This window comes from Vulpes vulpes, chromosome 1 (genome assembly GCF_048418805.1).
Source record: "Vulpes vulpes isolate BD-2025 chromosome 1, VulVul3, whole genome shotgun sequence".
NCBI lineage: Eukaryota > Metazoa > Chordata > Mammalia > Carnivora > Canidae > Vulpes > Vulpes vulpes.
Genome location: NC_132780.1, coordinates 159,427,186 through 159,454,033, shown reverse-complemented (window position 1 = coordinate 159,454,033; position 26,848 = coordinate 159,427,186). Strand labels below are relative to the sequence as shown.

At 33.0% G+C, this 26,848-nt stretch overlaps 1 pseudogene; it reads right to left on the bottom strand.

The window, feature by feature from the left end:
* Positions 1-3,992, bottom strand: part of LOC112913854 (large ribosomal subunit protein eL13 pseudogene) — a 53,921-nt pseudogene extending 49,929 nt beyond the window's left edge.
* Positions 3,993-26,848: the final 22,856 nt, after the last annotated feature.

Here is a 26,848-nt window from a genome sequence, read left to right as displayed (position 1 = left end):
GTGCATGGAGCCTGCTTCTCCCTCTGCCTATGTCTCTGCTTCTCTCTCTCTCTCACTGTGTGCCTATCATAAATAAATAAAATTAAAAAAAAAAAAACGTTAAATCATTCAGATGATAAAAACTGAATAGCAGAGACATGTTTAAGCATAGCATAAAAAGTTTAGGAAGCCCTGCACTCAGACAGTTCATGGATTTAAAGCTTCATGGAGTAATGATTCTAATGGCATCTTTTTCTTTTCTTTTCTTTTCTTTTCTTTTTTTCTTTTCTTTTCTTTTTTTCTTTTCTTTTCTTTTCTTTTCTTCTCTTTTCTTTTTTTCTTTTCTTTTCTTTTTTTCTTTTCTTTTCTTTTCTTTTCTTTTCTTTTCTTTCTTTTTTCTTTTCTTTTCTTCTTTTCTTTTCTTTTCTTTTTTCCTTTCCTTTCCTTCCCTTCCCTCTTCTTTTTCTTTCTTTCTTTCTTTCTTTTTTTCTTTCTTTCTTTCTTTTACTTTTTCTTTTCTTCTTTCTTTTTCTTTCTTTCGTTTCTTTATTTTAGAGAGAGAGGCAAGAGTGGCAGTGTGTGTGGGGATTGGCAGTGTGTGTGGGGATAGGGCAAGAGAATCTCCAATCAACTTCCCACTGAGTGGGGTAGGGAGGAGACCCACTTGGGGCTCAATCCCAGGACCCTGAACTCATGACCTGAGCCTAAATCTAGAGTAGGCCACTCCACTGCTTAACTGACTGAGCCACCCAGGGAACCCGTTTTTACTTTACTTAAAGAAAGTACTGAGAATGATAGTCATGTGTTAGTACTGCTAAGGTGCTGCTGACTTCCTGCTCATACTTGCAAGCTGGGAGGGTGAGATGAAAATCTTATGCACACAAGTGCACATGCACACACACAAAGAAAGGTCTGATTACTTTCAGAGTTTAAGACAAGCAATAAATAACTCAAACTGTATTTGACAACCCAAGTGAAAGGAGTCTCTGGAACACCTGGCTCCAGGAGGATTACATTTACTTTTTTTTTTTTTTTTTTTTTTTGCGTACTTGATATATTAACCTTGGTTCAAATTCTTTATATACTTTTTTAAAAAATATTTTATCCTCATAATAGTTTATAAAATAGGATTAACTCTAATTGAATGATGTCAATAAAAATATGAGGTTTGGAAACAGGAGGTATTTTCAAGGTCACAGTGGCAACAATGGGTTAGTCAGAAATTTTGATGCACATCTCTTTCATCTATTTGCCCAAGACTTTCACCTCTATAGCATTTTAGTAAAGAACAGGAGCCCCAGAAAAGCAGAATTATATGAGGATTTTGAAGAGGTGGAATTCAACTTACCTTTTTTTCTTTTAACAAGAAATTTGAGTTTTGTGAGATACTAAGTGACTTGTGACTTGTGCAAGGTGGGTGGACTAGAATCCACGTCTCCTGAATCCTATATATTTATCTGACTTTATAAACTACTTATATTTGCTTTCATAACAAAATATCTCTTCCATCTACTGAGCATCATTATTCTAATTTAGGTAACTTTCAAGATAGTACCTGCAGAAGAAGTAACGTAATTTTACAAAGTGTTTATATAATGATGACATATATTTTAAGATAATTATATAAGTTTTCAGTGAACCTGTCTCACTGTTGTTACTGGCATAGCAAAATCTTAATCTCCATGTAGATGGTTAAGGAGGTATAATTATAAACTATATTAAAAGCTATCCAAACATTCAAAACTAAATTGATTCCTATGCTCCTCAAATCACCAATCTTGAAACAAAATCAGAAACTTGGCAGGATGAGCTTAAATTCTTAAATGAAAAAACTCAAACACTACAATCTGAACCACAGACCTTTATAGCCCTCTCAGGAGTTTTAATTAAGAATAATACTGTTCTCTTCAGGAAAGAGAGACACACTTTAAAACTTTGCAGAAAAAAAAAGCAATAGATCTTAAATCCATGGGAGAACTCCGAGAGAAATACTACATACTAATCCTACTGCTATAATTGAAGCTATTTTGAAGATTTAATTCTCACTCCTCTCTTTTTGCCAAAGGCTAATGCTTTTGCATGCCAATGATAAGGTTCAATACCCACATGAGCTAAGAGATGTCTTCCTTGGGGCTTTAGAAAGCAATGCTGTAGATAAAGATAGAATTGCTTCTATTATATGAAGAGGAATTATGTATGCAATATAAAATGCTTTTTTTTCCTTTTAATTATCCCTTTGCTTTTTTATTCAAAGGTCTTTGAGGCTTTTCCCAAAGAAGCGCTATTTTACCTTAAACAACCTTTTCCATTCCCATCCACTGTGATTCATTTGCCATACCACTGAAAATGAAGAAGAAGAAGAAGAAGAAGAAGAAGAAGAAGAAGAAGAAGAAGAAAGAAGGAGAAAGAAGAAGAAGAAGAAAATAGAGAAGATCAGACCTCACCCATAGTACAAAACTGGTCCAGAGCTATGTTGTTTGTGTCATGGAGTGTTAAAACATATATGCTGGTATTTTTTAAATTAATTGATGACATTTAAGATGGAAGGCACCACATTTAAGTAATCTGAATTTCTAGTTTTCTCTTTAAAAAATGAAAAGATCTAATAGTATTGGGGCAGCACAGAAGTAATGACTCCTACATTTGGGTGGTGCATAATAATTCCACCACATTATCATTGTCTTTCATATTAACCCAAACACTTTCAATGAGTTCTGTAGGTTTTTGAGTTTTCTACTTCTTCAGTAAAGTTTAGCATTCATGTATGTGATGTGATATTCATGGTTCTTACTATTTGCAAACAAAACTCAAGGTCTAGAATATAAATTAATATTTTACTTTACTACACACTCAAATTAACTTTATGTCAGCTACAGGATGGCATGCAGGACCGTGTCATTGAGTCAGAAAGTGGATATGGCCCATTTCCAGTTTGTCCGTCTCATACAGCCATTGTGTTTCTGAATCCATCATTGTATGCTCAATAACTAAATAAAGCAAAAATAAGTAAAAAGCAAATATTAAAACAGTATTTTTACTTTGCAAAATTACCCCATGGAAAAATTCACATTCAATTCTCACAGAAAACAAGAAATAATTAATATTTTGAGAAAACAATGTTATAGTGTGTATTATATTTGTAAGTGAGCTAGATCCACACTGTAATGAAACCACCACAGTCAGTTTTTGAGAAACTAAAAAATTTTCATTATATTTCTGATGAATGTTACACCTAAAGAAAAATGGTTCTTTGGGAGAAAGATAAACCTAAAGTGGAAACTGACATTTTACTTTACTTGGGATGTGAGTATAACACAAAAGGAATATATAACGCTCCTTAACAAATTAGTATTAGAAAACTTAAATAGACTACACAAATGCTCCATAAATTAGTGGCAGATGAATGTGACTAATCAGATGTTAATTAAGTAAACTTTAACTGGAATATTTTAAGAAGTATTTTTTTGCATAATCCATTTACTTATATCACAAATATTTATTGAATGACTATTATATGCCAAGTATTTTTTTTTGTTTTGTTTTTATGACTCTCATAGTCTAGTGGGAAAGACACACATTAAACAATTATACATATGTATCATATATATAAATTTCACAGAAGGGCTAGTGGTTACCCTGGGTTAGGGGAAGAGGGAAGGTGGAGAATAACTATTAACAGTAGTGCATTTCTTTTCAATGATGATGAGAATAGTATAATATATGGTGCTAATTATGATAATCGTGGTGGTGATTCCACAACTCTGTGCATATACAAAAACCACTGATTGCATAGCTTAAAAGGGTAAAATTTATGTCAATTATATCTTTAAAAAAGCTGTTATTAGAAAAAAAAAGATCATGCCTTTTCATGGCTCTAAACTCACCCTCCATTTACATTTGCTTTGGAGAATAGTTAAAGACATTTCTATGGCTTTTGAGGGCCTCTATATTTATTTTTGAGGGTCTATATTTTGAAGTACTATCTCTCTTACCCCAGTTGCTTACCCGACCATCGCTGCAAATCGGAAGATGCCCCTTCCTCTGAAGCTGTTTGAAATCTCTGACATCGTAGTCAAAGATTCTAGCAGAGATGTAGGTGCAAGAAACTACAGGCATCTCTGTGCTGTTTATTACAACAAGAATCCTGGGTTTGAGATAATCCATGGGCTACTGGACAGAATTATGCAGTTGCTTAATGTACCTCCTGGTGAAAAGAAGGGCGGATATGTGATCAAGGCATCAGAAGGCTCTGCTTTCTTCCCCGGGAGATGCGCAGAGATCTTGGCCAGGGGTCAGAGCATCGGGAAGCTTGGGGTCCTTCATCCTGACGTCATCACCAAACTTGAGCTGACCATGCCCTGCTCCTCCCTGGAAATCAATATTGAGCCTTTTCTGTGAAGATGGGTCTCTGCTGTGTGACCCTCCCCGAGTATTCCCTCCTCCTGCCCTGCTGTCCTGTAGTCCTCCCCGCAGGGACCATCCATTTGTGCTTTAATGTTTAATAAAGGAGAAAGCCATTAAAAAAAAAAAAAAAAAGTTCCAGGCAGGACAGCCTGGAACTGCTCCTCACCAGCATCTATGCCTCACTAACTGTGCTCACTTATAGGTCATTTTGACGTTCTTTAATTGCCAAATTTATTCTTGTCTTAGTGACTTCAACCTTTCTGTTCCTCTTCCCAGAATTCTGCTGCCTTGGATAATTTCATAGCTCATTTTCTTTTATTCATTGAAATCTCTATTGTAATGGGAAAAAAATCAGAAATGACTTTCCTGAACAGTCTCTGATATAGCCCTGTTTCTCCACTACCCTCACCCATCCATTTATCTATATTATTTATATGTTCTTATTTTTATAACCCTTAATACTGTTTAATATTTTATACATAATTATTTATTATTTATGCTTCTAAGTCTTTGTAGAAGGAGATGAAGCCTCTGTTTTATTTACTTACATGTCTTTAGCAGTTTTTAATGAGTTAATAAATGGAAAGATAAATAAATGGATAAATGAATGAATTGAATATGTTGAATATTAAGCATGATAATTAAACTTTAAGCTTCAGTTTTCTGTAAGGTGTGAATAATATTCCCTGTTTGGGGATATTTCATAGTTGAACTGTGTGCAGAATACCTGGTATATGCTATAGGATGATGGAGGTCCAAAACCAACCTTTTTTCTATGTAAGGACAATATAAGGACTCTGAACTTTGTTATACTACCATGGACATATCACATAAAAGCACTAATAATTTTCCTTAATTTAAAAACATCTATACTTAAGTTCTAAGCAATGAAAGAAATGAAAAAAAGAAATAAACAAAGCATTCAAGTTTTAAATACAAGATGCCTTGAGATCTTGAAGGTGGATATTGTTAGTGATTTCTTGAACTGCCTCACTTAATGTCAAACAAGCCCCTGGAGTAATTAGATTACTTGTCCCATAGTACTTTCGAAAGCAGAGAATTATTCAGGCCTGCTGATTTATCCATAGAAATAGTCTGCAGAAAGAAGACTTGAGTGCTGAACCAATTTCATGCTGTCAACATCTAAAAGAGTGTTACCCAAAGGAGAGCATAAAGGCTGAGGGTCTGAAAATTCTGTAACATTTCTTGCTTTTTATTAAAATAATAACAATGGTACTCTGCTACATTTCTTCTCAATAACTTAAAAAAAATCTTGATTTTGAATAAAATATTACCAAGTGGGTCAGCATGGGATTATATGTTTTAAAGGGGTATTTTACCTGCCCTATCAGCTATTCAGATGAGAATCACATAATGAAGGCCTAATGTTTTCAAGGCTATGCTTGCCCTGAGGACTATACTGGGGATCAAAACAGATAAATCTTATATTTTCATGAAGATTGGAGTGTTATAAGGGATACTGACATTAAATAAATTAGCCAAAATAGTTTAAAAAATAAATATATATTTAAAAGCAGTATATGTTAGAAAGAAACAATGACATCTGAGTTTCAAGAAGAGAAAAATGGTAGTACTGCAGAAGAATTTAGTTTAAATCATAATTAGGGCTTCTTTCTTTGAGGGAGTGAAATTTGTGTAAGGCCTACAAGCCTAGTTGGAGTTAGCCAGAAAATATAGAAGAGTTATGAGAATGAACCCCTAATTAAAAGAAACAGCACACATGTATTCCTGAGGGAGAAGCTAATCAAGCATATTTTAGAAAAGGTGTAGCGAGACTGGGAAGTAGATCTGCAGTTGGGCATGTTTTCTACGATGGGGCTAGAAATGTCCTAGAAATAAGCAAGGACCAGAACTTGCAATATTTTCCTGTTTTTGTAAAAAATGCATTATTGAATTTCTTTCTTTCTTTTAAGATCACTTTGGAGTTGTTGCTGTTGTTTTTAATAGTCTTAGTAGGAGACTCAGTAGGTATTGCAATTTTAAAGACTATTCATGTTTTCCTTTAGAAGGCTATTGGTTTATTCTCAGTAAGAGGGAAGTTGGCTTGGAGTGGTGTGGTAGGACAGTATCAATGGATAGAAGTGGAGATTTATTTCAAAGGTCAAACTGGTAGAATGTGAAAAGGGAGAGAAAAAATTGAATTATCAAAAAACATGTATGGTGGAGGCTCTTATGCTATAAAGACCAAATGTACTTCAGAAACACATTTCAAGTCTTTCATTTGGATCAAGAAGCAATATTCTTCAGCTTTTCCAAAGATCTAAAATAATAATAATTATTATTATTATTATACTGATTGCTCACCTGATATACTTTGTAGTATGCATGCTTCTTATCCAATATTTCTTTTATTTTCAAAGGAATAATTGGAAAAATTATCACAATTTTTAAAATTTTATAATGGAGACCAGGATTAAGATCACTTAACTTGTTCAAAGACTCCCAGTTAATGTGTGGCATTAGAGTGTCTCCACTCTAATCCATGTTTGTCTAATTTGAAAGTCACTAATGACCCTAGTTGCCAACCTTAAGTCAACACAAGCATCATCTAAGGTGCTACTGAGAATAAATATCCTGAAATCTCAAACTCAGTTTTCTGGCTCCATAGATAAGCGATTTGGCTTAAGTTCCATATTTTCAATATCCACACCAAAAAGTGTCTAATGAGGACCACACATTCATGCAGACTGACATGTTTCTAACAGGTCTTTTGGAGGTATGTGGGTGTGTGAGGTAAAAGTCTGCAAACCTACATTTCCGTAACACTCCAAATTTGACTTGGAAGGCTGTCTACTTTCCACCTCACTAGACATTACAGGAAACTCCATCCTGTAAAACTAGAATTCTTAATACTGTATCCTGCTGAAGTAGATTAGGGTCCAGGCACCTGGGAAGCCAGTATGGTGGTAAAAATTTCAGTATTCAGTGTTACTCTCATTGATTTTCCTAAAAGATATTTTGCCTCCTGAGACGGAGCTAGTTGAAAAGCAATGAGAAGAAGACAAGCTGGATTCTGGGACTGTGTAGGAAAGAATATCTCTCAAATAATCAATAGCTACATGAAGTAGATATGAAATATAAATTCTGTCTTGTACTATTGCCAGCACATTCTTCTGCTTTAAGACTTACCTTAATTCTCACATCCAGAGGCTCTCTTTACTATAAATTGTGATAGAATCTAGTGTGATTGTAGTATACACTTATGTCAACAAGTACTCAGTTAGATGAAATTTTCCATTTCTTTGACTTATAGGTAATAAAAATCACTGCTAGTAATAATAAATGATGTATAAAGTGCTCTTGTCCCAGAAACTACAATCAATAATATTCCAAAATATTGTATTCTTAGCTGACAAGCCTATTCTTAGCTTGTGCCACACCATCATGCTTAAATCCATGAACTTAATCATTATTTTAATCATTAACACTTATTCTAGAAATTGTAATAGAGGACAAAAAAATATTGATTAGCTTTCAAAATTATATTAATGTATAAAATAACTTTTCTCAACATCTGGATTTGCTCAAACTTATTCATATGATTTTTCCTACTTTATATAATTTTACAATTATCAAGGTAACACTCCTACTGCTACTACAAATAATAAATAAAATAAAAATAGCATTATTAATGAATATATTACCAAAACTGTCAATTATCTTATTTAGAAGAATAAAATGGAAACAGTGCACAGTAACTCATAAAAAGATGTACCAAATTAGATACAGATTTTAAAACAGATAGCCGAGGAAAGAAAGAAAATAAGATACAACTAGGCCATTGTACTACCAGAAAGTAAATACTACCCTAGAACTATCTTTGAGGAAAAGAGAACAATTTTTATAAAGACAAACATTAAGGAGGTTTAAGAACAAAGACTATGGGATAAAGTAAAACCAGATTCAAATCTCCACTGTGCCATTCCCTAGTAGGGTATATGTGGTAAAATTTATTTATCCCTCCCAAACTTTGGTTTTCTTGTCTTTGACTGAAGAGATAACGTTCCCCATTGGCTTTATTTTAAAAATTGTGTGAACTAGTGCAAACATTGCACACATAACACTCATTAGCAATTAGACAAGAAGTATGACTTTCAGGTTCTCAGAATAAATGAGCTTAACATCTTTCCTGCATATACTATATCCTAGAATATAGGAAGGTGACTAAAAACCCCCAAACTTCCTTTTCTTCATCTATAAAATGGAACTGACTAATGAGAGTATGAATTTCACAGAGTGGGCTTTGAGAAGTGTCTACATGGAACAGTACCTGATTCAGTGTAGGTTCTCAATCAACATATGCTATTATTGCTACTGTCAAACCATGTTCTGTTTTTTGAGAAGGTAAATTCATGGTTAACTGCTCATTCTTCTTTATGTGTATTTTCTACTTGCTAAATTGCCTAAACCAAGTTTTAATCCCAGTTTAGTTCTCATTAAGAAATAATTATAACTTTGACATATTCATTTTCCCAGAAGTGTATATTGACTTTGGGAATCTGAAAAAAATAGTTAGGAAATCACTTTTACTAAGACCAAAATGACATAATGCATTCCAAAGGTCAATTGCAATGCCTCTTAGAATGTCTCTGACCTTGCTTCTCCTTTTAGACTTCCCTAAAATTACTATTAATAAAGCAAACCCTTGTTGTAATCAAGCAAACCCCAATACATTATGATGTGAAAGTATGACATATTACATTTACTTTATTTATATTCACAAACATTTTGCACAGCTACTACCTGTTTGTTGTGTAACTATCACAGCAGCCCTATTATACACATTGTCAAAATGAGCAAGGGGGCAGTAAGCCATACTGTCTATAACTGATGGAAACATTTTTCAGGACAGGTAGGACCTATCTCGTCTAAGGGAGATGCAAAGAACTTTGCAGACTATTTCACTTTTTATATCTAAAGCACACATAATGCTGATAAAGATTCTGGCCTAGAAGATAAAAACGTTATAAAAACAGCAAGAACATTGTTATCAGATAGGAAAAACAAGGTAAACAAACATACACATTCAGAAACAATGATGTACAACAAACATCCATATCACAACTGTGCATAACATAATTGGAAAGTATCAATAGTCTTTGAGAGACTCACTGTAAATATTCCTGAGGTATGAGGTATGCATTTATGGATAGTGCCTTTTGATAGACAGTGAATGACATTTTATTTAATGTAACCCACAAAACTAAATGCAAGTATATCCTGAGCTTTTATACAACTTGGCAAAATTTCAAGCTGGAGATGGCACTGGTTGTTGATATTCACCTTCCTACAGTTAGGAAAAGATGCAAAAAACTCTCAACCAATTTTAGTTTTAAAAGGGCTAGACTTGTAAAAACACTGTTATTATGAGAGAAAAGGTCACTGGTTTTCTAAACACAGACTTAGCACCACCATAAAAGTGAATTCATTTTATTAAATGAATGATGAACCAAGAAGGTCACAGTGGCTTGAAAAGAACAATAGCAGGTCATGAGCTTATAAATCTTGGAAGAACTTTATTTCGTTTAAGAGGCCCAGGATTATTATGTGACTTGGCAAAGTGCATGAAGCAATAGGAGGTCATTCATGCTGATACAAAGTACCAATTAAAACTTCAGAAATATTGAGTGTAAAATTTTATCAAGTTTGGATCTGAAAATGTGTAAAAAAGGACAAAGTACATAATTTATGTCATTTTGCAAAACATAATCCAGAGTCAGTGAATTAATGAATGCATAATTATTCAACGACCTAGGTGCTTTTCCAAGTATCATAAAAGTGATTCAAACTATTTGTATGCTGCTTATTTGACCACTCAACTTATTTTTAATTTTCTAATTAACTTGACTAATTATAACTTAACTTACTCAAGTTTCAATAAAACAAAGATAATTATGGATATTCTTTTAGTGCTATTAATTTATTTTACTATAAATGTTACCTTGCACCACCACAGTAGGGAATCACCATCACTTCAGGAATCTCTGTGATATTTTATTATCAAATTCTCAGGAAACTAGAGCAGATTTATAGATAGAGAGACCATAATATATTTTATTCTACTGTAGTTATTTGTCATTGACAAATAACTCATTTCCAAAATATCTGCTAAAACTTTATAGAATACAGGGAAAGATTTGCATTCTTAACTCTGTAATACATAGCATGACATTTTGAATATACTATATACTAGAAAAATTGTAAATTAGTGAACAGAGATTGGTTTCTAAAGTATTTTTAGTTGCATAACATACTTCTCAGTGGATTGGAGCATAGTGATTGTTTTTGTTTCTATCAAATATATAAAAAATAATTTTCAATTTTAGTTCTGACATATGAAGAGCTTAGAACTCATCACTCCTGACTTTAAAAATTTTTTAGAGGTTAAAAATAAACTGAAATAAACTAAAAATCAATGACTTTCAGAGAATTGACACTGTGGGGCAAACGGCCCATTCCAGAGATGGGTGAATTCAGAGATGAAGGGGAGATCTGCCCACTTGGAGCAAAGCTGCTGGATGCATAAACCAATAGGAAATTTCACTGGTAATTTTGAGAAATTGCTGGAGGGTGAGAGTAGATGAAGAGGAAAGTGGGAAGCTACAGGAGGGTTTGATCTTGAGAGAGCTCAAAACTTTTACAGGTTTAATGTCCAAAATCTACACCCGGTTCTGGTGATGAAGATTGGGAAAAGATCACTTCTTATCTCTGGTAGGGAGACAAGGATAATCATCCTGAAAAGCATATGGAGGTTTTTGTATAAGACCTTTGTATAAAAAAGGCCTACTGTCTATGGAAAAGCTCCCTTATTGCAATTTATTCCAAATGCAGTTTCCTTTAGCTTCTGTCTTCACCTAAGAGGGGAAGAAAGCTAAACCATCAGAGAAATACATTTAGATATTCACAGATAAGGTTTTAACAATAAAATTATAGAACATGTTCCTTCCCTCACACTTTACTATCAAACAAACAGAGCTCTACTATACTGATAAAAGATTATAGCTTCGAGAACTGAAATATGCAGACTCTCCCACAGAAGAAATACTTAAAGAGGCAAAATAAGAACCTAAAAGGGATTTTAATTCCCTGAAACTTGTGTAAGGAAAGGAAAACCTTCCTTCTACTCTCTTAGATTGTGTGGTTGGCATAAGAATTAAACCGGAAAAAAAAAAGTCATAGGAGTAAAAATACTAACTGATTTAACAATTTTATGTGTATATACCAGTCTTCATAAGAGAAATGGAGGCCCAAAGAGGATGTTAGGTCAGAATATTACACACCTTTTCATTGAAAAAGCAATAGATTGTGAGGATATGACAAGACAAAGGGACTTAGGCTATGGGCAGTAAATTGTGGGACAGTCATTGAAAAATACACAGGGAAAACTAATGGAAAATAAGGCTTGTTTGTATAGGTTCATTTCAGCATGGACATAGGGTTTCTGGTGATCAGAATAGACCTATCTAAGTCTTTGTACAGGGAAGGCATTCTTTCTAATGGGAGGTTTTTGACCTTCTTTTAAGTAGAAGTGGGTAGGACACAGAGCCCTTCCTGCACTGGCTGTTTCGTTTCTCAAGTGCCTTCAGCTCAAAATAATCAATAAACTAAAGCAGTATTTGGGGGTGGCATATTCCAAATCCCTTAAACTACAACTGCAATAAATGATAAATATAGACCAACCTCTTACTTCAGTTCCAATTATATTCAATGGAAAATATCTGGCTTGGAAAAAAATTGCAAGTCATGCAAAGGGGCAAAGGAAAAAAAGTCTGAGGAAGAAAAGCAAGTATCAGAATCAGACTCAGAAAGAACTGTGACATTGAGAATATAAGACAGAGAATTTAAAATAACTATGATTCATATGCTAAGGGTTCTAATGGAAAAAGTAGAGAATATATAAGAACAGAAGGATAATGTAAGCAGAGAGACAGAAACTCTAAGAGAGAATTAGAAAGAAATGCTAGAAATCAAAAATAGTGCAATAGAAATGAAGAAGCTCTGTGGTGGAGCCATCAGTAGACTGGACACAGCTGAGTAAAGAATGAGTGAGCTTAAATGTAGTCAATAGAAACTTTCCAAACTGAAATGAAAAGAGGCAAAAGAATAGGGGGGAGACCAGCATATTCAAAAACTCTGGGGCAATCACAAAATGTGTAACGTGTAATTGGACCACTAGAAGGGGAAGAAAGAGAGAACAGAGTAGAAGAAATATTTGAAGTAATAATGGCTGATGACATTCCAAAATAATTGTAGATAGCAAAATATTGATTCTAGAAGGTCAGAGACCATCATGGGGTGTAAAGGCCAAGAAAATCTATACCATGGAATGTCATATTCAAACTGCAAAAACAACTAAGACTTAGAGAAAAATCTAGAAATAAAATGTAGGCAAAAGAAAAAAAATCCCACCTTACCCATAGAGGAAAAGGTGTTTCTGTATCTCTATCTATCTATCTATCTATCTATCTATCTATCTATCTACCTATCATCTATCTATCTATAGATCTAGATCTATCTAGAGACAGAAAGAGAGATAAAGAGACACAGAGAAATACAGAAAGGCAGAGAACACAGAGATCGATAAACACACACACACACAAATACACAGAGAGGGACAGAGGGAGAGAGTGAAATTGGATTCCTGGATTTTCTGGAGGCTGGTTACCTCAATCATTCTGTATAAAAACTGAGACCTGCGTCTTGGCAGCCAATATACCTCCTGTGATGTATCAGTAAATAAACGAATAATTATTTGTTTTTAAAAGCAAGAACAGCGTCTGAACATCTAATAACCATATGGCAAAGGGCTAAGGATTTTAAACTTAGATTTACATGTTGAAAAATTTGACACTTAGAAAATAATATTTTTACAAGGTTTCAATATTCTAGATGTAAAAATATATCTACACTAAAAAAAATATATATCTACACTAAAAATATCTAAACTTTCATAATCACAAAAGAATCTCTAAAAGGAAACTTGTATTTAAATCTCTGTTTTATGAATGGAGCCTGAGGAGTCTTAGCAAGCTCCCAATTTATTGTATTTGTCTGCATCAAGCCAATACTTTCTCTTCGTGTAACAGAAAGATTTGATAGATGAATCGGAGTAGGCCAAGAAACAAAGAAAATGTCTGTATTTATCCAAAGGCATTTAAGTAATTTAAATCCAACTCTAAAGCTGCCCATGATAAAAGATAAATAATGATGCCTCTTACAAAATTGAAGCTTTTAAAGTTCTAGGCAAAACTTCAGAGGTGTGTTGTTTCTCTCGTCTCTTTCTCTTTTCACCCACAGACAGATTGGATGAGGTTCTATATTTGATATACTCTGAATACTGGTTACTTTAGAAGATAACTAGGATTTTTTTTTCCTTTTCAATAAATGATGTTCCAGTGAACACAATAAGAAGGATGATCTGGAACCACTATTTGGAGCCTGAGCTAAAGGTCAAAAAGAGAAAAATAAAGAGCTGTGTACTTTTAGCAGTACTGTAATTTAGAGATATGTTTGATGTGACAGTATATAGAATGTTACATACACTTTGAGGAAGAGAAAAAATGGATTAATGAGCTTTTTAAAGAATTTAGTATCACTAATTGAATATTCTCTATGTACCAGGCACATTTTAAAGTGATTTCCAAAAATTTAAGCATTTAATTAAGATAACCATATGAGATATTATTATTTTATTCCACTATTATTCCCATTTTACTGATTAGACAATTCAGATACAAAGAATAGAGTAGATACAGATATAGAAAACAGATATATATGTAACTTTTCCAGGGTGACATTACTCTTCGTTTATGAAGTTAAGAGATTTCTCACAACAGTCTGATTCCAGAGTTTATATTCTTAACCACTGTAGTATGGGGCCTTTCATGGAGAGTTATATTAAAGCAGGACAAGGTAAAAGTAACAAAGGTAAAATAATGGTAAATGTTGTTTCTACCACAGAAGTGTCTAGCAACCCTGGTGTATAAAACATATTTTTTATAAAACATAATTTTAAAAATTATACCTATGTCTATTTAATATGTATGAAATATTTCAAGAACATTTTAAATGAAAATAGTCTACTGTATTCAAAAGGGGAAAACAAAAGAAAAAAATGAAACAACTTAAAATTTTTATAAATATATTAAAGCTTTTTTTATATTGAAAATATGTTTTGATAGTATGGAAAATATATTATTAAAATTTACAAATATAGTATTGAATATCACATGTTTTTTAAAAACTTTCCAAATAATAGAATGAATAGTTGATAAAGTTGTAAATAACAGCTCATATCTACTTTAATATTCTTGCTACTAGAACATTGTTCATCCTTAAAATCAATGGAGATTTCATTCCTTACTGAGAAAAATAAAATCTGGAGGAATAATGTACCCCATTTTAAATATACCCTAGAAACATTTTTTAAAGCAATAGAATCTTTATTTCACTGCTGGCCTTTAAAAATGCATGTTTGGTCATTCATATGCCATCCTGTGAAGCAAGCCTAAAGGGCATTCTGGTAGTCAAGAATTAGCCCCTTGGTATTTATTCTAATTGATTAAAATATTAGTTTTTGTATTTTAAGGGGAGTTTGGAGACATTATTCTATATTTTAAAATTCTCTTTCCCCTAATAAAAATGAAAATCTTTAATGAATAGCAAAGTATAAGCCTAGTTTTACAAAGTTTAAGACTGAACATGTTATGAGGCCTGTGCTATAAACTGGTTCACTTACACAGTGAGTTACTGCACAATCAGAAGCATTGCTGTCTTGACTACAAGAGCTGATGAAATACTGTAGATTTCTTTTTTTTTTTTTTTACAGCTTTAGGACCTAGAATGCTCTTTCATGATATATAATCTATTTCTGTATCTTGCATGAGTTCATCCAACTTTTAGAATACAACCTCACAGAGTAAGTTTCCTTTTTTTAAATTTTTTATTACTTTTTAAAAAATGTTTATTAATTTAAGAGAGGGAAAAGGGAGAGAGAAGAGAAAGAGGGAGAGAGTCTTAAGTTGACTCTGCACTGAGCATGGAGCCAGACTTAGCTCTATCCCATTACCCTGAGGTCATGACTTGGGTCAAAACCAAGAGTTGGACACTCAACCCACTACACCATCCAAGCACCTGTAAGTTTTTTTTTTTTTAATCATATTTAAATTTAAATTCTCAGCTTCCCCTCATTTCTTCAGGGTTATTTATTCTTCATTTTAATGGTCTTAATACTGCTTATTACCACTTATCAAGATGCCTAAGCTTGAGAATGTCCTTTAACATGTTATTCCATATAAAAGATATAGTCTGACTAGTAAGGGGCATAGTGGACATTTTGCCTCATGGAATCTGGACACAAACTACTATTTACATAGCTGCCTTATAGATATACTCACAATTCATTTGGTACAGATATATTTATTATTACCTACTGTGATATAGCCCTGACACTGTTCTAATAGCATGGAGGATTCAGCAGTGATGAGAGCAGAAAAAAATCCCTGCCTTCCTTAGGGTTTTATTTAGTGCAAAATTTTATTATTATTTTATATATGGAATGCTACCAATTTTTTTTAAAGACTGTATCCATTTATGGGTGACACAGAGAGAAAGAGAGAGGCAGAGACACAGGTAGAGGGAAAAGCAGACTCCCTGCAAGGAGCCTGATGCAGGACTCGATGCAGGACCCGGGATCATGCCCTGAGTGGAAGGCAGATGTTCAACCACTGAGCCACCCAGGCATTTCAATAATTTTTTTTTAATTTGAAAATCACTTCTGTTAAAAGACATAAACAATACTATACTATTCAGTTCTATTTCAGAAAGAATGAGATTCAATCCTTTAAAAGTATCAGCTTGAAATACAGATAGAATTACACAAATGAAAGAAAATAGAAATTTCTCTTGAAAAATAAATCTATGTATTCTACCTCTAGTATTTTTACTTATTTTTTTCTGTAGATCATTTAAGTAATGTGGTTGGTAAACAGAAAATTCAAATACTTGTTTTTCCACTTCCTTTCCTTTCCATTTTATTTCATTCTTATAAAGTTAAAGCATCTAAATTTCAGGCAGTATTAAACAATCTTTAGGATAAACAAAGGAATATAGTTATAAGAAAATTAAAATTAAAAAATAGAAGAATTTATTCCATAGCAGTCAGAATTTGATGACTTTGTTTATGTACATATGCATGCAAAATAATAGTTATGACAGATGCTTAAAAGTCATGAATTCATTTAAAAAAAGATTCATCTCAACACATGTATTAAATTTTTACAAGTTACTCCAGACATTGTCATAATGAATTCAGCCTGAAACACACCATCACCCTCAAGTTTATCACAAATTAACAGAAATAGACAAACATTACTGAGGCAAATCATGTTATGAAACTGGTGGTTTACAGACACAGTATCATGATGATGGCACACAGACCGCTCTGTCAGTAGGCAAACTACAGCATAATTAGATTCTGTGTCTCACAGGAGAATCTAGAAAGTGTCCACAGGAGAGTCATTTTTTTTTCATCTACTCTTCTGTCAAAGAACGGAAAGTGACTTTTATAAAAGGAAGCTATTTGAGATATATAATTTTTTTAAGTTTTGATTTTTAGAATAAATATTTACATCTCATTGTTATATGGCCTATACTAATTAAATAGTGAATTGACACATCCATTTGGTGTGCAGAGCCAGAACCTCAGAGTATGAATTCTGAGTGAAACCACAAACACAAATCTTTTAGTACACTATCCCTCTCAATCTGTTTGACAATGATCATAGATAGCCATATTTGCTACATACATACACTGTTCCTATAATTGTTATAATATTATGTCTGATTTTAGAAAGTACACATAAAACTCCTACATGAGTAGAGACTACTTTTACTTACCTAAAAAATGAAATCAATTAGATATTCTGCAGGTTTTCAAAAACGTGAAGATTGGCAACCAAATTTTTGCTTCTATGTTTTGTATTGAGACTCTTAGTCTTTTACCTTTTCATTTGCATTAAATTTACATAATTACATTTCTTTCTGACTGCAATCTGCAGAGATAACTGGACACAGCATATTTGTAACTGTTTTTATATAATAACAAGTTTTCTGAATTAGACCTTGCCGTCTATATCTTTAAAACTGTATTAGATGACACAGGAGAATTACTTTAAACCTTTGATCAGAAATTCTGTGTCTCTTTCACACTTGAAATGAACACCTTAAGGAATATTACAAATTCATATCAAAATTAATGTTAAAGCTATGAAAAGTATATGTTTATTTATGCAAGCATCTATAATGAATACTCTGGTCATATTTATTTTATTAGATTAATTTAGCCTGATAGTCTTGGAGATCTTGACATTGCCATCAACATTCAATGAATTACTTAACCTAAATATGTTTCTTTTATGTCTGTGCAATCCTATTCTTATTACAAAATAGTGTGGAAGATGAGTTTAATCTCACGGAGGAGGACATTTAAATATCAGTTTATTTGTATCAATTGTTTTTTCAAGTTATTGTTTTGTTAATTTTATTATGAAAGTCAAGGCCAAATAAATTACACAACTTCTTATTAAAGAAAGATAAAACCCTTTAAAAACATGTGTGTCCAATAGATTTGAAAGAATTTACTAGACTGTATGAAATTTAATATTCAAATAGTTTGATCAAATTAATGCATAATTTAAAATGACTAATTTTGTGTTCTAAAAAATAGAGATGTTTTTGTGTGGGGGTTGAGGGTGTGTTATTTTATATAACAGAGCTAGCAGATAATATGTACATAATAGTTATGGATAATAATTATATAATAATAAAAATGTTGGTGACATCATCTGTTTATTGAGATAATGTCATATGATAAACAATTGGTAGCTGATTCTAATCTTCATAATAATCATGCAGATTCAGTATTTTTACTTCCATTTTGTAGTTGAGATGTTAATTTACTAACACTGATGTGAAAAGTCAGGAAGGTTTTATTGTGTGACTTTAAATAGTCTTTTGAGAAGATACAAGTTCCAGAAAGGAAAGGTAACAGCAGAAGAATTATCAGAAGCTATTTAAAGCAGCTGTAAGATGGTCTCTGTTTCTGTCTGTCTCTCTCTCTTTCTCCAGTTGAGTCATACCTTTAAACTTATTCTTTGAAAGATTAGGGAATACTGATTTTTTTTATATACTGAAAATATGTTGGACAATCACATGTTCAAAATTTGTTCTTGTATTTATTGGTTTTGCAGAAGAAGGCATTGTCTTACACAGTATTTGTAATCAAAAGCAAATCATTTGTTTAAAAAAAGGCAGTTTGCAAAAAATGTTTTTGGTCTTTTATAATTCTCATTAAAAGAATATCTGGCAAATTAAAAAAAAGGCCTTTATTCTCATTTGTGTAAAGGGGATAATAATTCTCTGTAGATTAAATGGTTGTTTAAAGATTAAATGAGATAACATAAAATTTCTAGCATATAGTGGAGAATATACATATTGTGAAAAAAGGAGTATCTATGACTTGCCTTGTATGTATGCATGTGTACGCATGTACATAAATGTGTGTGTGTATACATACACACACAGGAAAGGAGAGACTGAGAGGAAAGCAGCTTTAGATTGATTCTAATAAGAGTTCATAAGTATTTTTTGAATTATAGTTTCTGCAAATGCAGAATAAGTTGAGATCTCAAATAAAATCTGTTCAAAAGCACATTCACTTTTCCAGATATTCTACATTTTTTTTCTTTTAGTTGTAGCCTTCCTAAAATTTTAGCCTTCTAAAATTGCAACTTGGTGGAATCATCTTTATAGAATGTTTCTATTTTATTTCTCTTTCAAGAGGCATCATGAAGTGAATTACAAACATACTTCATAAAGGATTTTTCATTTCTAAATTGAGACATAAAATTACAGAAAATGACATTGCAAGGAATCTAATAGAGTTATTTTTTCCTTTAGCTGTTTTAATAACCGTAGTTCAATATTACATTTTGATTATGTTTTGTTAAATGATTATTCTGTCCTTAGGAAAATTTAATCATGATTTGCACATATTTTTTTTCTCTTCTAACTACATTTTGTGATTTTCTTTTCCTCATGTAAAAACATGTCTTCTAATGCATAACCTGCTTGAATTTTAAATAACATGCCTGGAAACAAACAAACGGTTGCAGAAGGTGGGGAGGGTGGGGGGATGGGGTGATTGGGTGACTAATCAGGGGGCTTTAACCAGAGCAGGAATTCCTCAACCAAACAGAATGTCTCTGCTTTATCCCCCACCTTTTTTCCTCCACCATCTGCACTACATTTCCAGCCTGATCCCCAGTCTGATTCCTGCTAATGAATCAGGAATTCAGATTCCTGAATTCAGTTTATTTGTATCAATTGTTTTTTTCAACTTTATTTTTGTTTTTATTTATTTATGATAGGCACACAGTGAGAGAAAGAGGCAGAGACATAGGCAGAGGGAGAAGCAGGCTCCATGCACTGGGAGCCCGACATGGGACTCGATCCCGGGTCTCCAGGATCGCGCCCTTGGCCAAAGGCAGGCGCTAAACCGCTGCGCCACCCAGGGATCCCCTGTATCAATTGTTTTGATACAAATAATTGATATCAAATTATCAATTTGATAATTGGGCACTTGATGGGATGAGCACTGGGTGTTGTACTATTCATTGGCAAAACGAATTTAAAAAAATAATAAAAACAAAGATGGATTTTGAAGTATTAAAATAAATAACATGCCTGAATGATATAACACATTTTAAGTTTAATAAAACTTAACAGTTTAAGTTTTGAATAAAAGTAAAAGCAAACACCTTAAATAAATGCTTATGTATTTATTTATTTATATCTTGGTTTGTCCCATATGTTTTTTTTTTTTTTGTCCCATATGTTATTTTCAGCATCTTATATAGGTATCCCCTGCTTTTCAACAGTTAACATTATGCCACATCACTTTTATAAAAGACTTACATTAGCACCTGTTTTCACTAACCAAAAGAAATTCAAAGAGGATTTTTGCTTAAAAAAAAAAAATGATGAAGTGAAAATAGTATTCAGCATTTGTTTTTGTGGGGAAACTTTATAGAGGCAGCACACATCCCTGGAGCAGCAAGAGGGGCCCACCAAGCTCCTTTCCTGGTAACTACACGCAGCATCTCAGCACCAATCTGCCCTAGCTTTCAACTGAGCCTGTGAGCACCTGTGCTTTATTTCGATTCATTTTGTGCATCTATTAGTAGGTATCCGAAAAGCTTGAGAGGTTATTATTCTGACTCTGGGAACCCTCAATTTTTTTCATATAAATTAATGGTAATTGTTTCTTTGCTTTGCACCATATCCACTTATGGAAGGTTGCATAGGAGTCTTCTACTTTCAGATAATGAGAGAAAGCTGTAATATAAATTTGTGGCGAGAGCCCCGAGGTTTGTTTAGATCAATAATGTACGTATATTTAGTTGATGAATTAAATGTATTTCACGGATAGTAGCATGCAAATGTGAGTTTATGAACTATCGCGACCTCTCTGATTATTTATGTACAATCTGCTAGCTGTGAATCCATACCACTTTTGGTTTTTAGTAAGTGCTTGGCATTGCTAAATTCAGGATAGTTACCTTAATTGAATTTTTAAAATTTATATTATAAGGCAAAAATTTTAATATTAACATTTTATTATTATTGTGTGAGCTAAAATTGTATTAACCATTTAAAAGAACCCATCAGAATGCAAATAAGTCAAACATAGAATTGATGATTCAATTCTATGACAGTAGCTATAATGGGTGAAATTGCCTCTCCTGAAAGATAAGACTCAGCAGACACATCTTTAAGATTATATTTTAATCATGCGATTCTTATTTTGCCATGCAATCATTTATTACATCCATTAATCAAATGTTTTATTTAAAGTTAAGATAAATTACTTGGATTTTCTAGATCACTCTAGGGGCAAGATTATATATCTTAATACTTCATTTAAGATTTTTTTCTTTGGGGATAATGATATTCATACAAGTCAGTTATGAACAAAAATATGTAGATGCCCTTTCAAGTAATTATATTAGTATTCTAATTGTAGTATAAGTTAAGTCTATAATAGATCAAAGAAAATCTTAGTGAATTTTAATTATAATTTGACATGATCATGTTTGGGAAAAATAAATTGACTACTATTTTATTTAAATAATTTAAATAATTTTTAAAATAATAATTTTAGTGGTTCGTAACTATTTCTATAATTTAAGCTACAGTGTTAATAATTAACCTGAAATAGTAAGATGATAATTTATAGAATGAAAACAGGACTTCTCAATATTCTTGTGTTCCTTCCCAGATATTTTTTGGAATAGCATTTGTTATACACTGGCCAACATAATTTCCTATTAGTTTCAATTCATAAATTATAATTTTGTTATTTTAATTCTATAAAACCCTGAAACTTCATAATAATATGCAATGCTTGGATTCATCTAAGCAGAGCTAAATTATACTTATATTTGTATGACATATACAATTTTTCTTAGCTGTATTTGGGAGAAAGAAGTAGTAGCTTTACTAATAAAATATGAGATTCCTGTGTTAAATGCAAAAATGGACCAACAAGAGTTACAGATGTAATATACATATTATTACATATTAACACATTACATATGAGAGAGACTTTTTCTTGGATGTGTTAATATTTATACCATATTTTATACTTGGAATATTCCACAATTTCAAGTGGACATCAATGCCAAGGCCATATTATTTTTCCCATTTTAAAGGTGAAAATAGAGATGCCTGGGTGGCTCAGCGGTTGAGCGTCTGCCTTTGGCTCAGGGCATGATGCTGGGGTTCTGGGATCGAGTCCTGCATTGGGCATGGAGCCTGCTTCTCCCTCTGCCTGTGTCTGTGCGTCTCTCTTTCTGTGTCTCTCATAAATACACAAATAAAATCTTTTTTAAAAAGGTGAAAATCAGGAAGTATGAAGTAGAAAGAATGAGAGAATGAACCAATTCAGGACAGAGTCTGACTCAGCCTCTCCATGTATCATCAACTTTTGTTGACTCTTCACATATTTAGCAATAAATTAATCATACATGGAAATTTATTGTTTGAAAAAGAAAAAGAATCTTTAATGGCTGCTCTAAGCATTCCTATGAATATTTTTCTTTGTCCTCAAACCCTGTATGACCACTTAGTTGAGGGTGTTTTCCTTTTCTGAATCTACTGACACTTACTTTCTGTATCTTTCATTTAGTAGCTCAGGTCCTCTGAAAGACTGGAACATAGGAAAAACAGCAACAATTTGGCAATCCCAACAGTGTGATCTATATGTTGTGTGACATTAGCCGTGTTGTAAAATTTCCTGAACCTAGTTCATAGGACACTGTTAGGGATAGAGAAATGGGGAGAAACAGTCGAGCCAAGTGAGAGGGAGCATAGGGTATTGAAGAACATGGCCTCTGGAGTCAGACAGCTAGATCTGAATCCTAGCTCTACCAGTTACAACTTTTTTTTTTTATATCTTTCATCTGTACAACAGTATTATTAGTAGTATATTTTTGCAGTTTTGTTGTGAGGATTATATAAGTGCTGTATCAAGTGTTTTCAATTAGTACTATTATTATAAAGCTTGACTAAATTATGCTATTACTCATTTATGTTTTCTTTTATACAAAGCTATAAACTCTTATTTATATCCTGTGTACTTATCTAATTTGATTGAATTATGAACTTACATGTATCCTTAAACTCTGGATAGCATGTGGCTTTCATAACATATTTCTAGGTAGGAGGTTAGATCTGTATGAAAGCAGAAAATATTTGTTATTCCAATAAAAAGTCAATGCTTAGTGTGAAAATCATTGAAGCAAAGGAGCAATTACCTAAGTCGCTTAATTTTTAACAGGGATAGCTCAAAATATAGTGGCTCAAGGAAGATGAAGCTTACTTTTATTTCATCCAGTGGTTCGTAAGTGAGAGGTTTTAGTGTAGGTCATCCCCGAGCTCACCCAGGCACTCTGGTTTCTTCTCTGATGTCACTACCCCGGTCCTCTACCTATTGTCATCATGCACACACTTGAAGTAATCTTGCTGGTACTATATTCCCATTTTGAATGAAGAGCTATCAATTTTCTGTTAAAGCATATGGCCCTGAATTTGCACTCATTTTCAGATCACATTGTCCTGGTTGGAACTGAGACCCAAGTTCATCACCAGCTGGGAGGAAAATGTTTTCTTACTAGATGTCTGTGAGCCAGTTCCAAGGAAGAAAGTGAGAATAGATACTGGAATGTAATTTGCTATGTTACAATGGAGCTAACGCTCTTAGAAACATTAAAAGGATAGTTCTTAATGTCAAATTAATGTCTGAGATTAAATTCAGGTAGCAGAGGAGCAACCGGGTGGCTCAATCGGTTAAGTATCCAACTCTTGACGTCAGTTCAGGTCATGATCTCAGGCTGGGGAGACGAGATCAGTGTCAGGCTCCACTCTCAGTGCAGACTCTGATGGGGATTCTGTTTGTGCCCTCCCAGGTCCCTGACCTCCACCCAACTTGTGTGCATACACCCTCTTTCTCTCAAATAAATAAACCTTTTAAAAATTGTTAAAAATAGGAAAAGAATCTAGATGGCAGAGATTGAAGAGTGAAGTGAAAATACAATTGAAATGGGAAGGTGGTAACAGCAATATTTGGCATATTTACTATTTCCATTAGCTTTCTTAAACTATTTTCATAAAATCTTTATCCACTCATGAACTGATACTTTGTCAACACTCAATTGTTTCACTGTTGGTGCTACAAAAGTGGTTTCTAAATTTCCAAAGCATGTGAAGAGAAATAGTTTTATTTTTATTTTTAAAAGATTTAATTTATTTATTCATGAGATACACAGAAAGAGAGGCAGAGAAACAGGCAGAGGGAGAAGCAGGCTCCCTGAAGCGAGCCCGATGTGGGACTCAATCCTGGAATTCTGGGATTATGCTCTGAGCCAAAGGCAGATGCTCAACCGCTGAGCCATCCAGGCATCATAAGAGAAATAGTTTTAGATGAACTTTGGTAAACATCTTATTTTTATAGCTCTTTCAGCATCAAAGAGCAAAAGTGAGTCAGCCTACCATAATGGATTGAGTTCCAATTAGTTACCATAAACTCATCAGTATGAAGACCACTTAGGGTTCAAGAGAATATCAAAGTTGGCTATAAGAAGGTGCATGGAAGCTTTTCTTCTCTGTCTTTATGTCCTCTTTTTTTAAGTTAAAAACTTCTTTTTTTTTTTTAAGGAACCCAAGTTTTTATTTTTTTATTATTTATTTATGATAGTCACACAGAGAGAGAGAGAGAGAGGCAGAGACACAGGCAGAGGGAGAAGCAGGCTCCATGCACCGGGAGCCCGACGTGGGATCCGATCCCGGGTCTCCAGGATCACGCCCTGGGCCAAAGGCAGGCGCCAAACTGCTGCGCCACCCAGGGATCCCAAGTTAAAAACTTCTTAACTGTGTTCCATCCTCTCTCTACAGCCCTCATTGTACTGATGACTAATAAATTTAATACATAGTCATAGCTCTTAGCTTTAAGCACAAAGTTCTTTATCAAAATCCCATATTCTCCATATCTTTTAATTAAAATGTTTAAAGGAGAATATGATTAGTTTGGGGTCTTAGAGTACTGTAGGACTATTTATTACAAGCACTATACCCAGGGAATGGTTGTTCAAAAGACCTATGAACAGATAAGAATAGTTTAGTGGATTTTTATCATCCTGTCATCAATATACCTTATACTTCTGCTCTTAGATAACTTGTTAATTATATGTGCCTACTTGTTTTAAGTTTTCAAAAAAATCTAGACTCACTTTATTTGATGAAATTCATATCTTATTTTCCAAATCTTCTTTAGATTGTGATTTAAAGAAATGTGGATAAGGAAAATATAACACATTGAATTATACCTATAAAATATATGTCTATATATTATATATAAATATTCTTATACATCAGTTTTTCTTTACTAAAGAAATTGAGAAACTATGTAGGTACACACAGATTTAGACATTTTTAATCAAAGCAAGATTATCAGGCAACTGTTATATAAGGAGACAAGTTCATATGTGAAAAATAGCACTAAATTCATGTAGTTTCTTCTAGAAATTTGTCTTAAGTTACTTGAGACATTTTTCAAAATATATATTAACTTTACTTATTTACTCAGGTAAATTTATATATACTAATCATCATAGCCTTATTTATATACATGATACAGAAAAACATGCTTGTGTATTATGCTTATGTATTCTGTAGCACAGTGACCACTGATGTGGTCAAAAATAGATTTTATATATAATCCTTTTATATGAAATGAAGTCTAATTCTTTACATTGTATTACAAAATTATCTAGAGAGAAAAAGCAAAACTCTGAACAAAGTCAATAATATTAATAATTTAGGTTAAATCTTTTGCTACTGTAAAAAAATCATTTTGAATATTTGAGTTTTTCAGAATTCCTACCTATATTTTTCTGAATGAGAACCAGTTTCATAGCCCTCATCCAGAATTTTTATGGTCAGTTTTGAAGTAAACAATATATTTTTTTATTTTTTAAAAAAGATTTTATTTATTTATTCATGAGAGACACAGAGAGAGAGGCAGAGGTGTAGGCAGAGGGAGAAACAGATTCCTCACAGGCAGCCTGATATGGGACTCTATCCCTGGACCTTGGGATCACGTCCTAAGCCAAAGGCAGATGCTCAACCAGTGAGCCATCCAGGCACCCCTCTCATTCCTTTTTTTTAAACCACAACGTCTAACATCATACTTTACACATTATAGGTGCTAAAAAATTTGGAAAACAAATGAGTTTTTATCATGAACTTCAACTGAGTAAAGAATTCAGTTCAAAATACAATTTATAGCATACATAAAATTTGATACTTTCTGAAATAATGTTTTTCATAAGAATAATTTAAAGCAGAAGGATCATATGTATCTGAATTTTTAAAAGTGTAATTTGTTAGACATTACAAATATTAAGAAATAAAGGAAAAATTCAATGGATAAAATAGTAATTGGAGTACTATACACAAAAGCTCATTAATCAGCTGAAAGTTATTCAACAAATATATATTAGAAACCAACTATATATCAGTTACTAATTTAGCTGCTAGACAGTGAGATGGAACAGATAAATAGGATGAGGCATGGGCAAAGGCCTGGGACCTTCCATACCCTCTTCAGGTTTGTCACTCTCTCAGCACTTCTACGTGTTCCCCAACTGAGAAGCTCTTCAAGCTTCTGGGGTTTTATAGTGGCTTCATTACATAGGCATCTTTGATTAAATTATTGGCCATTGGTGATTGATTCAACTTCTAGTTTATATCCTCTCCACAGAGGTCAGGAGGTGGGACTGAAAGTCCTACCCCTCAAATCACAAGTTTGGCTCCATCCACAACCAGC